The sequence below is a fragment of the Equus caballus genome, chromosome X (assembly GCF_041296265.1).
Source record: "Equus caballus isolate H_3958 breed thoroughbred chromosome X, TB-T2T, whole genome shotgun sequence".
NCBI lineage: Eukaryota > Metazoa > Chordata > Mammalia > Perissodactyla > Equidae > Equus > Equus caballus.
The window spans coordinates 12,511,331-12,523,645 of NC_091715.1; the positions used below are offsets into that span (position 1 = coordinate 12,511,331).

The 12,315-nt window shown below is 39.3% G+C and overlaps 1 long non-coding RNA gene across 1 annotated transcript; it reads right to left on the reverse strand.

Annotated features, from left to right (window-relative positions):
• Window positions 1–829: 829 nt before the first annotated feature.
• LOC111771560 (uncharacterized) lies at window positions 830–8,524 on the reverse strand. The gene is made up of 4 exons (XR_002805458.2): window positions 8,250–8,524; window positions 3,907–4,084; window positions 3,209–3,307; window positions 830–2,632 (listed from the first exon to the last, which is right to left on the reverse strand). It is a non-coding gene; the product is annotated as an uncharacterized lncRNA (long non-coding RNA).
• Window positions 8,525–12,315: the final 3,791 nt, after the last annotated feature.

A 12,315-nucleotide genomic window follows, 5' to 3' on the forward strand; every position in this document is an offset into this window, starting at 1 on the left:
TAACCTTAGAATGTGAGCATCCTTCCTAAGTAAGACTCTAGTCCCAATAAAAGCTACCATTATATCTCACCTGGATTACAACAATAAACTCTTAACTAGTCTGCCTGCATCCACTCAAGTTCCTATATAATACATTCCCCAAGCAGAGTGATCTTTAGAAAACAAAACCTGTTCCACTGGACATAGTTGGACCTCCTGTAGTTATGTCCTCCTTTTTCATCCTTAAAGTCGTTTATGTGTTCTCTATTTTTTTGTTTTCTTGAACCAATTTTTGGTCTTTGTTGAGTTTTTTTGTTGTATCTTTGTTTTCTATTTCATTTACTTTTATTACTGCTTTCTTTATCCTTTTCTAAAAAGGTTTTACTGCTGTATTTGGACACGACTCTATTTTTAAGCTTTTCTTCTTTTGCAATGTAAACATTTAAGACTATAAATGTCCCTTATAGTACTGCTTAACTTGCAAGTTTTGATGTGCAGGATTGTCATTATTATTAAGTCATATTTCCATCATGTTTTTTTAAATTCATGATTATTTAGATGTGTTTTTGTTCATTTCCAAACATATGGCATTTTCAGGATAGTTCTTATGGAAGTGTTACATAAATACCAAAAAGTACAGAAATCATAAATAGAAACTTTGATGAATTTCCACAAAATGAGTTTATCCAGGTACTCACCCTCAAAACAGGATAAAGATTATTATTCCCACATGCCCCTAGTATGTCCACTCCAAGTCATCACCGTCCCCAAAGGTAACTAACTATCCTTACTTCTATTACCATCAGTTTTGTCCATTTTTGGATTTTATATAAACAGAATCATACAGTTTGCTCTCTTTTGTATTTATTGTCTTTCATTCTTCCCCACAGTTATGAGATTCATCCATTTTATTGCATGGATATACAACTCTTGACGGGCATTTGGGATGTTTTCAGTGTGTGATTCTTATGAGTAATACTGTTATTAACATTTTGTAGGCATTTCTGCTGGGTATATACCTAGGAATGAATTATGTGTTATATCTATGCCTAGGTTCGGCTTTAGTACATACGAGCAATTTTCCAAAGTGGCTGTAGGAAGCTCCACGACCACCACCAGAGAAGAAGGGTTTTTGGTACTTCACATCATTGCCAACGCTTAGCATGGTGAGTTTTCCTAGTGCTAGGATCTGGGGAGCACAGAGTGGCTTCTCCTTGTGTCTTAAATTTGCATTTCCCAAAAGAACTAATGAGCTGAGCACCTTTTCATATGTTTACTGGCAACTCAGAGATCCTCTTTCATGAAGTACCTGTTCAAGTCTTTTTCCTCTTTTTAAAAATTGAGATGTCTGTATTTCTCTCACTGACTCAAAGGAGCTTTTAATAAACTGAATATCAGTCCTTCAATATATGTAAAGAAAATATCTCTCATATTATGTGCCTTGCCTTTTCACTCTCTTAATGTCATGTTTTCATGATCAAAAGTGTAAGTTTTAATGAAGTCTAATTTATCAATCTTTTCCATTGTGACTGTGATGTTTGAAACACAGTTGACAAAAGATAAGTGTTCAGAATATATAAAGAACTTTTACAAGTCAATAAGGAAGAAAAAGTCAACTTAAAGATAGGAAAAGACATGAACAGATATTTCACAAGAAAGGAAAAATGAATGGATAATAATCATATGAAAAGATGTTCAAACTCATTAGTAATCAGACCATGTAAATGGGATATCATTTTGTATCTGTCAGATTGGCAAAAATTAAGTGTTTGGCAAGGATATGGAGCAACAAAATTAATACACTGGCCGTGGGGGATGAAAATTAGAAAAACAGCTTTGGAATATAGTATGGTATTACTTTGTAAAGTTGAAGATAATCCTTGTCACCCATCTTGTTTCCTCCCAGGTATCTATCCTAGAGAAAATCATGCACATATGTGCATGGAAATTGGATAGCGGTACTCAAAAAAATTGAAATGACAAATAACAAATGTTCACTGATAGTAAAATAGATAAATTATAGCATATACACACAATGGGACAATATACAGCAACAAAAATTTAAATAACATTTATCAACTTGGATGGATCTCAAAATTATAAGGTAAGTATAAAAATCAATTCTCAGAAGTCTACATGCAGTTTGAAAGCACATAAATGTCAAAATCATACATATTTGACAATATATTATTTGGGAATACATATATATTCAGAAACATGATAACAAAATTATTATCACAAGGGAGTGATAATATAATTCAAAATAATGATCATCCTTCATGGGAAGGAATACAGTTGGGAAGGTGCCCACAGTGGTCCTCAGAAGTTTTGGTAGTATTCTAGTTCTTAAGCAGGATGGAGGAGTACACAAGTGTTTATTTTAGTCCTACTTTTATGTTATATAAGTGTTACACCTATTCTATATAAGACTATTTCATCATAAAAGATTTTTTTTCTGCTTTTTCTCCCCAAATCCCCCCAGTACCTAGTTGTATATTTCAGTTGTGGGTCCTTCTAGTTGTGGTATGTGGGACGCTGCCTCAACGTGGCCTGATGAGCAGTGTCATGTCCACGCCCAGGATCCAAATGAGCGAAACCCCGGGCTGCCAAAGCGAAGCACGCGAACTTAACCACTTGGCCATGGGGCCAGCCCCTGTAAAAGATTTTTTAACATCCTACAGCCATCAAAGTGATATTTTTGGAACAGTGTGAAATATCATGAAAATACCAACATCTCCATATATGCTTTTGTATGCATAGTATACCTCTGGGAGGATATACAAGAAAGTGGTAACAATAATTGTTGTAGAAACTTATCTGGAAAGACTCCATTTGCCCCTCAAGATCCACTTTTCATCCTTTTCTGTGTCCCAAACTCTTTAAAGACTGCACGAACTGGCTCCCTTGTTTTATCACTTCCAGGCCAGTTCAGCCAGTTGGAGGCACCAGGGAGAAGGGTGGGATTCAGGTATTTACTCCCCTAGCTCCCTCTCTGCCTGGTTGCCAGGATTGTTTATGTGTCCCTCTAAGAAAGGCCACAGCACGTGCTGCCTTGACCTCTGTATTGGTCAGGGTTCCCCAAAGAAACAGAACCAATAGGATATGTGCGTGTGTGTGTGTATGTGTGTGTGTCTGTGTGTGTGTGTGTGTGTGTGTGTGTGTGTGTGTGTGTGCGCATGCGCATGTGTATGTGTGAGAGAGAGAGATTTATTATAAGGAATCGGCTCACGTAATTATGGAGGCTGAGAAGTTCCAAGATCTGCAGGGTTAGTCAGCAAGCTGGAGACCCAGGAGAGCCGATGTATAGTTCCAGTCTGAGTCTGAAGGCCTGAGAACCAGGAGAGCCAATGATGTAAGTTCTGTTCCAAAAGCTGACAAGCTCAAGACCCAAGAAGAACCAACGTTTCAGACTGAGTCTGAGGCTAGAAAAGAGCATTGTCCCAGCTCAGCAGTCAGGCAGGTGGCGTTTGGCCAAATGTCTGCACACCCTGTAGCCCAGTCATCCTCTCCTGTAGCTATAAGCTGCTCTCTCTGGGCTCTCCCTCCTCTTGCCCATTCAAGTCTAGAATGTTACAGCACTGTACCTTGTTTTCCTTAACCCATACTGTTGTAAATGGTCCCTTAAGTAACCATTCCTCAATTATCCTATCTGAGTATACCACCCATTTCCTGCTGGGCCCCTGACTGATCCTCTTATTTTTAAATATTAGTAGCTATAGCCAAAATTCCTAACATATAATAAATTATGTGGGCTTATTGGTAAAGAGCCTTTTCAAACACAATGCAATCATAGGCCAGCTGAATGCTTCAGAAGGCCTTTGATGCACAGTCTGTCACTCCCTGGCTTTCCCATCTGAATTTCCAAGTGAAACCAAGGGTAGAGAGGCCAAAGGAAACCTCAAATGCTACCACCTCAACAGCACTTACTGTCCATGGTATCTAGCCAGGATCTTTGAACTGCGGTCTGGCCTCATCATCTCCTCCGGGACACAGCTGGCCACTGACAGGCAGTCCAACACAACATTTAAAATTCAAAATGTGTAACAGAGAATAATGAAGCCATCTGGTCCATATTATGTTGTCCAACAATTATAAGTAATGTGAGCTATAAATACAACAAGCAAAAGGAAGCAAACAAGAGACCATTAATCAATACAGACAATTTGCACGAGATATGATGACTCAAGTGTATTTACACAAACACAGAAAATCGTTTTTCAGGAGAATCTTTACAAATGGTGGACTAAAGCAGGTCTAGACTGAAAAATATGACCTGCCAATGCCCTTCAGTCACATAACTTCTCTGAAGTAATAAAAATCTGCATGGGAATTTCACACAGAGAACCTCGATTTGACATTTAATAACTCATAGAGTTATATATGAAAGGCAATAGGACCAGGCCTGGTTCAGAATCCAGAGTAACTTTGCGAGGGTTACATCATAAGGAGATCTTAGTGGAGAGGACTCTAAGAAACCAGTAATACTCGTCATCAGCCCCATTCACAAAATCTGGGGGAGCTTGAGTGGGAAAATAAACAACCACTCTGGATCTTTATAGCCAACAGTTTCCTCATCTCTCTGACTATCCCGTAGTCACTTCAAATGCAATATATCTGAAATTGGACAAATGCTCCTCCCTTCCCAATCGGACCTTCTTTTATATCCTAGGCTTCTAACAGAAGCAACTGAATGGATCATGATGCAATCTGCTAAGAGGAAACACATTTAAATCACATAGTTGATTTCTCAGAAGAAGCAGGAGTGTGGTAGAATGGATTATTTGTTCTCAGTTCTTCCTTTCTTCTCTCAATTACCAGGGTTTACTGTGGGCAGAGAATAAATCCCAACCCTCACTGATTTGGTTTGGCTTGGCCTCTTTTGCACTTCTGCCATTGGCCATGAGAAGAACACACCCTGAGTAGCCACTGGTGATTCATGGAGCAGACAAGAAACCTCCCTGCAGCCAGAAGCCAAGTGCTGCAGAGCTGCAACCACTTACAGACCCATGAGTGATAAATAAATGCTTGCCTTTGTAAGCCATTGAGGTTTGGGGGGTTAGCTGTTATGTAGCATTATCACCTCAGAAACCTGACTAATACAGAAACCTGCTCTGGGAAGACAAAATAATAAATATATACCACAGTCTATCCTTGGTAGTTTAGTGTGAACATGCATGCACATACGCACACACACACACACCCCTTTATTCCTGTGCACACATTTTTTAAATGTTACCACCTAACATAGTGCAGCTACTCCACGTACAACCGAAAATAAACTGACACCCTTTGCATTTAGGAGACAACTGAAAATCACAGCCACTCTCCCCATCAGGCTCTCAAGTCAAGTATCAATTGGTGATGTCCATGGCTCGGGTCAGGATGAGATGTGGGGTCTCGTGGTCTTGCAATTTGAGGGCTGAATGATATCCGATATACAACATGAGGAGGGAGGGACCAAAAATGTTCAATAAACATCTCAAACATGGACATGATCCTCCTGGACCATCCTCTATGAATGTCCACTTGCTGATTCGCTCCCCTAGTAGTGGAGAGAGGTCCTTGATCAACTCGGGTTGTGCCTATAGGATTTCCTTCACCCAGTGTCTGCCAAGATCCCACCTGAAAGACGCAGTGGGAGGATTCCGCTCCTGAGCATGGTACCATCTTAGCAGCCCACTTCATAAAGGAGCATGATGGGCGGACCCTTGATAAATCAGGTCATTGGCCAGGATGTACGCTTTCTTACTGGAGCTGTACGCCAGACTTATTCCCTACTTTCAAATGGATCATCTAGAACCAAAGCTTAGCTCTCTCTCTTAAAGCACCTTGAGAAAGGCAGACAAGCAGCCCACCCTGGGAAACATCCAGACATCTTACAGGTAGATGCACAGTCCCAGGAGACGACAAACCATAGTCCGATAAATGGTTTTGCTGCCCTTTATTATAGAAAAATGGAGGGCTCTGCCATTCACAACTCAATCAGTTCCACATTCTAAAGTCTGTTGCCTGCAAAATCTCTCTTCTAGGTACAAATTTCTGACTTAGTTTGGGTTCTTTTGATAGCAAGCAAACAGAAACCAATGCAATTGGCAATAAGCGCAAAGTGAGGGCGTGGGCTGTGGGAGAACTCATTGGAAAGACACTGAGGAAGTTCACATACTCAAAGGGAAGCTGAACAACCAAGCTGTGGAAGGCAGAAACCAGGGCTTCATAAATGAACCCTTTGTTCAGCAAGGTCATAGGGAGTGCCCAACCTAAGCGTGTCTCCTTGAGCTCAAGGAACAGCCACTTTTTGGGCTGATAAAAATGTTCTAAAATGGACTGTGCTAATGGTTGCACGACCTTGTGAATATACTAAAAACCAAAGAATGCTTTTTAGGTGGGTAAATTATATGGTAGGCAAATTCTATTTCAACAAAGCTATTAAATACTTTTTTTCTGTGTAAAAATGTTTATTTGTACTAATGTTTGGACTACAGAAACTAAAGAAAGAAAAAAGACACCTCAACTCCAAAGAGACAGTGAATTAGGACCTGCCCACAGCCAAGGGGAAGGTCACTCCAGGGTGTCCTGGCATGGACTGTCCCTCCCGCTACTTAACGTCAGTGTCGTCAGGCAGAAAACTGAGGAATCGGGGTGTGATGACCTTATATACTTTTTTTTTTTTTGTCAGGAAGTCAAAGAGAAAAAAAACAAAGATTAAAAAGAGGCAATCCACAAAGGTGGAGATCAAAATGGCTAACATCACCAGCAATCAGAGAAAGGTCAAAACAACAACAAGACACCACTTTGCCCCCATCAGACAGGCAAAAATTAGAAAGGTGGATAATACTTAGTGCCTATGAGGGGACCTGGCACCCTCCTGACCTGCTGATGGAAATGTGGACAGGCTGCTACGGCCACTTTCCAGAAAAGCAACCTGGCTGGTCTTGACTCAAGTAAACGTGCCTATTTCCCGTGGCCCAGAAATTCCACTCCTGGCTATGTGTATTCCAGAGAAGCTCACATATAGCTCCATTAGGTCACATGTGCAAGGATATTCTTTGCAGCATTGTTTGTGTTAGCAGGAAGGTGGATGCAACTCAAGAAATACACAAGTGAATGTAATGGCTCCGACTAAGGAATACAGAGCAGCAGCCCAAAGCAATGAACTAAATGTACATAAAGCAGTAGGGATAGACTTTAAAAACATGGTGTTAAGTGATAACAGTAAAAAACAGAATAAGAATTGTAGCGCAGTGCCATTTATATAAAGACATAAACATGCACAAAACAACACTGTCGATGTTTCAGGGATATATACCTTTTCAAGAACGTGGTGGTACCAATGTCACCTCAATAAAAAATCAATTTAAAAAATAGAACAAGTAATAATAAAAATAAAAAGAGAACATGGTGGAAGGGGAATACAGAAAACTATCAGGGGCCTTGGACTGACCACGAAGGATAGCGAGCCACAAAAGGAGATGTGTGATGAACTAAGCTCTCTGTGTCAGAGATTTTTTTTTAATTAAATAAATAACAAAAGCTAAATGTTGTACTGGCTCATTCTGGATGACTCCAACAAATAAAAGAAATTAGAAAAAGAAACAAACTCACCCACCTTCACCACCACCCAAAGATAACCATTGTTAATATTCTCAATGTTTTTGCAATGAATTGCTTTTTAAAATTATTTCATATAACTATTTTACATATAAATGATTTAAACTTTTATTACCTTTCATATAGTTATATTACATGTAAGTGATGTATCATTTTACCACTTTATCTTTAATAGTTATCCTAAAATAAGATTTCTTCAGGTTAAATAATGTATGGCAGAAGGGCTTAAAAAGTTTTCAACAGCCAGATTTGCTCCCTTGCCTAATAAAGTCACTTACAGGTGTGTCTCGTGGAGGAAAAAAGAGATGTCTTATAAAAAAAGACATTTTCTGATATGTGAAGAGTGTATGACACCGTATTTACCCCCTTCACTATTCTCTTTAAGCATCAAATAATTTAGAGCTAAAGAAAACCTCAGGAGTGGACGATAAATTATCTTGATTGGGTTGCCAATCTGCAGGCACTCTGCCTTTTCTCACAGCTGTGGGATCTCACCAACGGCAGTTTTGCCTTCGTAATAAACCTTGTTTCTAGGATTTAAATTCTAAGTGGTTTAACTCCTGGTTGCCTTCCTGAGTTTCTGAATGGCGTAAGAGTGAAGTTGCAATCAAGGAATCAAAGAAAACAAGACAAAACAAAATAAAAATACCTCGAGAGTTTACCTGATCTGTGCTGTATTTCCGTGAGGTATTCTAGGTTACATGTTATTTTTCCTTTGATGATCTTTCTGAATTCTTCTTTCTGCCTGGGTTGAACTGAGTTTAAACTGAGCTGTTTCTCTAAGACCAGAAAGATATCAAGAGCAAATAACCGTCATTGCCAAACTAGCCAATCCATGTTGTACGGCTCCAGATTAATCACAGAGAAAATGAACGCAGGAAAATTCTACCACACCCTGATCGAGAGATGCTGGGATATTGGAGGCTGCCTTCTATCTAATTCAGTTCAGTAGTTTTCCAGGGCAGCCGCCTTGACCAGGCAGTTTGCCCATGCCTGGGCGGGGGGTATTCTGTCTGAGAATTCAGCCTCATTTCTCTTAAATAAAAAGGTATTGCTTCTCCATGAAAGGTGCTTTGGCTCTTTGGTGAATCGCAGCTTTGCAAGATACAAACCATAATTTAAGGTTGGTCTTGCCTTCATGTTCTGCTAATCAATAAAGACAGAAGCAACATTATAAATATACATACTTTTACTAAGGATGAATTCTGGACACTAGGCTTCCTATTTCTGTGCAACCAGCCAGAGTCCGGCATATCAGAGAGAACTGCTAAGGAGCACTTGAAACGTAACTAGTCTGAATTAATGCGCTGTTGAGATCAACAGACCCGGACTATACGCTAAATTCAAAACAAACGTCCAATAAACATTAAATCTCACTTCTAAGTTAAGAAAGGCATCATTTATGTAACCACTTGAAGGATTTTCTGCTCCACAATTATGGTTTGGCTTTGTTAACTGACATTTTAAAACAAGTTTGATCTGGTCATTAGCATTATGGGCTCCCCGCCTGCTACAGGCTTCCTAGGTTGCCATTATTCTGTTTTAGACTAGAAAATAATTACACTAATATACAATTATTTATTATCAAGCCGGACATAGCCAGGATTTAGGAAAGCCATGGAGAGGGATTCTAGTGCAATTTACAAATATAATAAATTCCCAACTGCATAGCATGACTGAGTTTCCCACTGTCCATTCAACAGTTGAAAGCCTCAGTATTGTTACATAGAATCCCTTCATAAAACACGTCAGTTCGCCAAATCTACCCAAGGCTATCCTAGGTTGTAGGAAATCATTCTTGTGCATGTCCACATGTGTGTGTAGCTTCTCTCAGTAATGTAGAAAGCCTTGGATCCATGTCTTCACCTCCCCGGTGAGATGCCATGGCATTATTCTACCCTCCATTGAAACACTCTTAAAAGACTCAGATGTTACTTGTGTGTGAATCTCTTCCTATCAGCCCCTAACATCCGACTGAATTCTTGGAACACAAGGCTCAAAATCTACCGTCTAGCACCCTCTTGGCAAAGCTGATTCAAAAAAATGTTTGATGAATTGAATTCTCCATGTGTCACAACATTTCTTTCTTAAAAGGTTCCGTTTTCTTTAGTCCTAATGATTAGAAAGGCCAAGTTTTCTGATCAACAGTAGCTTCCATCTGAAGCTTGCTAGGTGGTCTGCCTATTTTCTAAACTGTACCCAACCAAAGACAAAATGTCAAAGTATAACATTGGCATTTAGTAGATTTGGCTGTCAATGTTTATTCTCCTTTGAATGCAGAAAATACTCATTACTTGAAAATATTCTTAGTATTACTTAAAATATTCTTACTGCCAAGTAAATTTCCCCTCTAGTGGTCCTTAGTAGAAAGTGGTAAATGCTAGAACGGCAAACCCAACTCACTCGTGTCTTTCTTCTCTTTAAGAACGCTGTTCAGCATCCGGAGAGTTCTAAGGAAGAGAGAAACAAGTGCTTTCTCAAAAACAAGAGGCCAATGTAGGACTAGGGTACCTGGGAAGCCACCAGAAAAAACCAGCAAGATGACAGATTACTAAACCCAAAAGCAAGCCTCATATATGGCTTTTCTATACTGGTTTCACCTCAAACACAAAAATGTGCATAACCAAACATGAGATGCTATAAGGTTGTAATATATATACTTGTCCTCTGTGAATTATACCCAGGGATTCTACCATAAGCAAGTGGTGGATCTGCACGCCCCCTTTATACAGAATCTAGAGCTGTGCTGTCCAATACTGTAGCCACTCCCACGTGTTGCTATTAAGCACTTGAAATGCGGCTGGTTTCAACTGAGATGTGCTGTAAGTATAAAATCCACACCAAATTTCAAAGACTTAATATGGGAAAAAATATCTCATTAATAATTTTTATATTGATTACATGTTGAGATTATAATATTTTAGATATATGGTGTTAAAATATATCACTAAAATTAATTTCATCCATTTCTTTTTACTTTTTAATATGGCTACTAGAAAATTTCAAATAACACATGTGGCTTACATTTTATTTTTTGGATAGCGCTGGTCTAGAGAGCAGCTGGGATAGAGAAGGGAAGAGAAAGGGGATCTTGGAGCTCTTCTAAAGCCTGGGTTGCGAACCTGGGTTTCTCACCACCAAAGTGTCTGTGCCTATTACTGAGAATGTCAAGAACACCCACAATGACTCAATTTTCAGGACATTCCAAATCCGGGTGGCATTATTTGAGGAGGTGGGCTCATTATGTCTCAGGAGCATCCTTGGGAAATGATTGGGTTAGCCAGCGATTGGTCTCGCCAGTGTTTATAATACAAAGATTCATCTACTCAACTCCTACTCATCCATCAGGATTCGGATCAAGCCTTGTATTATGCCCTTCACCAGCTAGACCACATCCTACAGGTCTTCTGTATTCTCTGCTGCATCAGTTCAGGGTTGGGCCCACAGCATGGGCACAGTATCTATGAAAAGCTGAACTAAGTATTGACCTTTCCCCTGTAGACTTTTTCTCATTATCTCATAATTATTCTTTTTTCACTAAATAAATATAATCTCATCGGAAACACGAATGCTGCTCAAACGTTATGGTAAAACAACCATCACTGCATGATATGTTTCTGGAAGAACTCAGAATAATTTCACACCGTGGCCTCCAGGGCAGGGAACAAGGTGGCTGAGGACAGAGGTTAAAGAGAGACTTTTCTGTAACCTTTCAATGTGGAAGCTCATGTCATAAATTCTTTTAAAACCATTTAAAGAGAATATCCTCTCTAAATAGAAAAGAGATTTTTAAAACTTAGATTCCACTGAAGACTTGTTAGAACTTTTCTTGCCTCGCACATTTTAGATCAGCAGTCAACAAATTTTTCCTGTAAAGTGCCAGATAGTGAATGTTTTAGGCTGTGTGGGTCTCTGTGGCAACTACTGAACTCTGCCATTGAAGCAGAAAAGCAGCCATAGATAATATGTAAAGGAATGCGTGCAGCTGTGTGCCAATAAAACTTTATTTGCAAAAGTAAGGCGAGATTTAGCCTGTGGCCATAGTTTGCCACCCCCTTGCTTTAGATAGTGCCTCCTTTAATCAATAAAGAACGTGTAATCATGCTATTTACTTTTCCATTCTTAAACAGGTTAAAAGAAATCTCCCTTCAACCCAAGTTAAGAGTTATGCTTAGGAAGGTTGGAACAAAGAAAGATAATGGAGAACAGAAGAAAAACATCTAGTTTATGGGATAAAACCATAGAGTTGCGATATTCACTCAGAAAAGCAAAGATGTGTCAAAAGGCATGAAAAACTCTCATCCTGCAGGAAATCTTCCTGGTTTGAATCAATGGTGGCAACAGAGAGGTCATGGTCTGGGTTGAAAATTACTTCTGAGTCTTCATACTTCTCAAGTTTGACATTAAAACAATATATACTTGTGCAAATAAATTCAGAAATTGCTACTCCAGAAATGTAGATAGTCTAAATTAGCTAAATATTGATCTCTTGCCATTAAATTCTCTACAGAAGTGACCATTATAACAAGTAGTCTGTCATCATGGCCTGTGGCATGTGATGAGGTTTCTCTAATTCAGAGAATCCCCTTGAGAGGGTGATTCAGTGTGGAAAAGTTTAGCTTCCTGGGACACTGGCCCCACCAACCAGGTTCTAAGGTTTTATCTCACTCAACCAAATACTCCCAGCATGTTAACTGAAAGCATAGTCTCCCTCAGCGAAAACAAATC